This window comes from Nylanderia fulva, unplaced genomic scaffold, assembly GCF_048542155.1.
Source record: "Nylanderia fulva isolate GAGA-0341 unplaced genomic scaffold, ASM4854215v1 Scaffold1476, whole genome shotgun sequence".
In the NCBI taxonomy this organism is placed as follows: Eukaryota; Metazoa; Arthropoda; class Insecta; order Hymenoptera; family Formicidae; genus Nylanderia; species Nylanderia fulva.
The window spans coordinates 1,753-6,758 of NW_028189705.1; the positions used below are offsets into that span (position 1 = coordinate 1,753).

The following is a 5,006-nucleotide window of genomic DNA, read 5'->3' on the forward strand; positions in this document are numbered from 1 at the left end:
TGTTTATTCATTGAAAGTATAAAGCGAAAGAACAAAAAGAATTAATATGTAACAAATAAATGAATGAATGTGTTGTTATGGAAATATTGATTTTTCTTAAAAACATTATGTATATTAATGAATTGAAGTTATTACAAATGTATAAAGATGTAAAAAGTGTAAAAGTGCAGTGAAAAGTATAAGGTGTAATAAAAGTGTAGAGTGTAAATGAAAGGTGTGGATGATGAATGCTACAGTACTCCCCTCCAAGTGACGATATTCGTTGCGAAATGGACTTTCTTCTTCTTTGGTGGGTAGGTGCGTAAAGCTTTTCCAACAGTAGAAGAAGAAGAAGGATTTGAAGTAGCAGAAACAGAAGCTGAAGTAGCAGGAACAAGAGCTGAAGTAGCAGGAACAGGAGTTGAAATAGCAGGAACAGGAGCTGAAGATCTGGTAGAAAGTTCAGTAGAATCTGAAGTTCTAGGAATGAAGGCTGGCTTGAGACGTTCTGTCGAAATATTGACAACTCTTCCTGAAACATTAACTGCAAATAAATGATCAGAGATACGTTTCTCAATAGGAAAAGGGCCAGAATAAGGAGGTTGTAGTGACTTCCTAACAGTATCTTCTCGAATCCAAACATGAGTACAATCAAAAAGATTCTTGTGAACGAAAAGTGATCTTTTGCAATGATGACTTGTAGGAGATGATCTGATATTCCTCATATGAATCCTGTGTTTTTCAAGAAAGATTTCAGGATCTGCAGGAAAATCTTCTTCAATGAAAAATTCTCCAGGAATACGAAGAGTGGATCCATAAAGAAGTTCTGCAGGTGAAGCTTTTAAATCTTCTTTGAAACACGAACGTAATCCCAAAAGAACTGAAGGTAAAGATTCTACCCAGTTGGTTGTTTCGTGGCACATAATCGCTGCTTTCAAAGTCCTATGCCATCTTTCCAGAATTCCATTTGAAGCAGGATGATAAGCAGAAGTTCTAATCCTTTGGCATCCAATTAGGTTTGTTAAAGCTTTGAATAAAGCTGCTTCAAACTGAGGACCTTGATCTGTTGTAATGCTGATAGGAGAACCAAAACGTGCTACCCAATGTGAATAAAATGTTGTAGAAATAGTTTCAGCAGAAATCTCAGAAATAGGAACAGCTTCAGGCCATCTGGAAAAACGATCAGTCATAGTAAGACAATAACGGTAATTTTGACAAATAAGAAGTGGTCCAACAATGTCTAAATGCACATGCTGAAAGCGTTGATCAGGAATTGCAATCTTAATTGGAGAATTCTTGGTGTGTTTTGAAATCTTCGCACGTTGACATGAAAGACAAGTTCGAGTCCATTCCTTCACATCTTTCTTCAAAGAAGGCCAAATGAATTTCAGTAGTAATTGTTTAGATGTCAATCTGCCGCTGGGGTGAGCGAGTCCATGAACAACATCAAAAATTCTCTTGCGCAAGAGTTTAGGAACATATGGACGAATTAATTCCGAAGAGCAATCACAATAAATAGGTATGGTTGATCCTGAAAGAATAAGTTTCTTCAACAGAAGTGAAGAATTTGAAGAAAGTAAAACTTGAAGTTCTTCATCTTCTTTCTGATAATTAGCAAGTTCTTCTAAAGAAACTATAATAGGCATTGAAATAGATTCAATTCTTGACAGAGCATCAACAACTGAATTCATTTTTCCAGAAATATAGGTAATATTTGTAGAGAATTGAGCAATAAAGTCGAATTGTCTGATCTGTCTTGGTGACGCTTTATCCAATTTCTGACGGAAAGCAAAAATCAAAGGTTTATGATCAGTTCTGATAATCAGTTGTCTTCCTTCAACAAAATGCCTGAAATGTTTAATAGCCAAATAAATGCTAAGAAGTTCTCTATCATAAGTGCTATAATTTCTTTGAGCTTTGTCTAGTTTCTTTGAGAAAAATGCTATTGGTTTGATATCGTCGTCAATAGACTGTTCAAGTGATGCACCAACAGCAAAGTCAGAAGCATCACAAGTTAAAATAAGAGGAGCATGAGGAGCAGGATGAGAAAGGGTAGTAACTTGTAAAAGTTCTTCTTTACATGACTCGAAAGCTAATTCCGCTTCTTTAGTCCAAGAAATAATTCTTCTATCCCTCTTGCGACTGTCCTTTAAATATTCTGTTAACAGAGCTTGATGATTTGCAGCATCCTTGAGACAGCGACGATAATAATTGATAATTCTTAAGAATCTGCGTAATTCATGAAGTGTCTTAGGTTTAGGATAATCAATAATTGATTTCACTTTTTCGGATGTAGGTTTAACTCCTTGGTTAGAAACTAAGTAACCAAGAAAAGAAATCTCGCTTTGACCGAAAAGACATTTAGCGACATTGATTGTCATTCCAGCTTGTTGAAGACGATCAAAAATAATGCGTAAGTGAGCAATATGTTCTTTTTCATCTTTAGAAGCAATAAGAATGTCATCAAGATAACAAAAGGCAAAACTCAAATCATTAAGTAAAGAGTTCATGAGCCGTTGAAAAGTTTGGGCTGCGTTTCGTAAACCGAAAGGCATTACGACAAATTCAAAAAGCCCAAATGGAGTAGTGACAGCTGTTTTGTGAATATCTTCTTTAGCGACGGGTACTTGATAGTACGCTTTAACTAAGTCGATTTTAGAAAAGATATTCTTACCAAAAAGTGAAGAAGAAAAATCTTGAATATGAGGTAAGGGATAACGATCCGGGATAGTCACTGAATTGAGTGCACGATAATCACCACACAGTCTCCAAGAATTTTGTTCCTTTTTAGGTACCATATGTAGAGGGGCTGCCCAGGAGCTGCTTGAAGGCCTGCAAATTCCTTGCTCCATCATAGACTTGAATTCTTCCTTGGCACATTTAAGTTTCTCAGGAGTAAGTCTTCTGGGAGTCGAAAATTTAGGAGAACCTTCCGTAAAGATATGATGCTCAACACCATGCGTTTTTACCGAGGAAATTGGAGAAAAACGGGTGAGTCCTGGAAATTCGGTTAAAAATTTGTGGTACACAGAATCAGGAGATGTGGTAAAAATTGACAAATGCGCAATTTCTTGAATTTTTCCAGTATTCATAAGACCGGTAACGTTATCAATCAATTTCTTGTTTTTAATGTCAATTAGGAGATTAAAATGACAAAGGAAATCGGCGCCTAAAATAGGACGTTGAATATCCGCGACACAAAATTTCCATTTGAATTCTCTCCTTAAACCGAGGTTCAAAATTAAAGTTTTAGAACCGTAAGTATTAATTTGAGTACCATTTGCGGCAAAAAGTTTTAAATTAGTATGCCACGGCTTCAATAAAACCTTTTTAGGTAACAACGATATATCAGCGCCCGTATCGACAAGAAAATTCAAATTTGAATGTCTGTCGAAAATAATGAGGCAATTGTTAGAAACACCGTCGTAAGCAGCCTCAGTCTTAAGCGGCGTTTTTAGTTTTCCTGTGAAGCCAAGAATGTTTTGGACATAGAACAAGGTAAAGTACATCGTTTAGCCTTATCACCAAACTTCTTATGGTAAAAACAAATTGATGTATCTTTAATATCTTTATTTGATTTGTCTTTGTTACGCGATAACGATCTAAATCTTCTATTCTCTCTAGACCGGCTTTTGGAACGATCTCGATGACGAGAAACTTCAAGAGCTTCGATTCTTCGTAGCAAATCCGCGAAATCCGAAGATTTATTATTTGCATTATTGGAAACTTCCGCGACTTGCAAACCGCCGTCCCGATCAGCAATTTTATCGGCTAATTCCGCAAGTTTAACAAGAGGAACATCCTCTACTACGGCTAAAGTCGTTTGAATTCTATGTGGTAAGCGTTGAAGCCAAATCATTTGCAAAACACTATCTGCTAAAGATCCTCCAGACAAATGACGAATTTCTCGAAGTAATTCCGAAGGCTTTTTATCATTAAGTTCAATTCCAGCTAATATTTGTCTCAAACGTTTTTCCTCTGAATCCATAAAGCGATTTATTAATATTTTCTTTAAATAATTATATTTATCTGTTTCAGGTGGATTTTCAATGACTTCAGATATGTTTACTAAGGCTTGTTCATCAAGATGACGAATGACAGAACTATATTTAATATCATCTGATCGAATTCGATAAACCGTAAACTCACTTTCAATAGAAGCAAACCAGAGTTTAGGTTGTTTATGCCAGAAAGTCGGTAGTTTTAATAAACGAAACTCATTTGAGTGAATTTGTAACATAGGATCACTCACCTGATGTCCAGTTTGAGAAGGTAAAATATTAATATTATCTGATCCAACCTGATTTGATCCGCTCGCCAAATCCATATCAATCTGTGTATCCGAACAGGGTCTAACTGGTGATCTATCGATTGGCATTTTCCTCTTGTTCCAGGAATCCGATAAAATGATTTGAGAATTTCCGTGAAGGACTAATCCGCCTCTGATGTTTCAAAGATCCGGAGAATGAATCTCTTAAAATCAGAATATCCAGCAATTCTTCCAAGCGATAATAATATTTCGCAGACTTCAAATACGACGATCACTTGGCACTTATTCCGCATCAGCCTTTAAAATGCGTCGGCTTTAATATCACGTCGGCTTTAATATCACGTCGGCTTTAATATCACGTCGGGGTCACCAAAAATGTAGCGACTTATAAATAAATTCACCAGATCTTTAAAAAAATAATGTTTATTCATTGAAAGTATAAAGCGAAAGAACAAAAAGAATTAATATGTAACAAATAAATGAATGAATGTGTTGTTATGGAAATATTGATTTTTCTTAAAAACATTATGTATATTAATGAATTGAAGTTATTACAAATGTATAAAGATGTAAAAAGTGTAAAAGTGCAGTGAAAAGTATAAGGTGTAATAAAAGTGTAGAGTGTAAATGAAAGGTGTGGATGATGAATGCTACATATGTATTTGTATATATGTATGCATTTATGCATGCATTTATATATGTAAGAAATATATACATATATATACATGTATATAGATGCATATATCTATGCATAAAC

The 5,006-nt window shown here is 35.2% G+C and overlaps 2 long non-coding RNA genes across 3 annotated transcripts; both read left to right on the top strand.

Moving 5' to 3' along the window:
- Positions 1-2,457: 2,457 nt before the first annotated feature.
- Positions 2,458-3,379, top strand: LOC146724128 (uncharacterized). Of its 2 annotated transcripts, none has more exons than XR_014924196.1 (4): positions 2,458-2,686; positions 2,771-2,970; positions 3,065-3,236; positions 3,314-3,379. It is a non-coding gene; the product is annotated as an uncharacterized LOC146724128 (long non-coding RNA). The 2 variants fall into 2 exon arrangements; XR_014924195.1 differs by having other exon boundaries at positions 3,120-3,236.
- A 17-nt stretch (positions 3,380-3,396) lies between these two features.
- LOC146724129 (uncharacterized) lies at positions 3,397-4,647 on the top strand. Its single transcript, XR_014924197.1, has 4 exons — positions 3,397-3,477; positions 3,604-3,816; positions 4,018-4,251; positions 4,374-4,647. It is a non-coding gene; the product is annotated as an uncharacterized LOC146724129 (long non-coding RNA).
- The last annotated feature ends 359 nt before the right edge of the window (positions 4,648-5,006 follow it).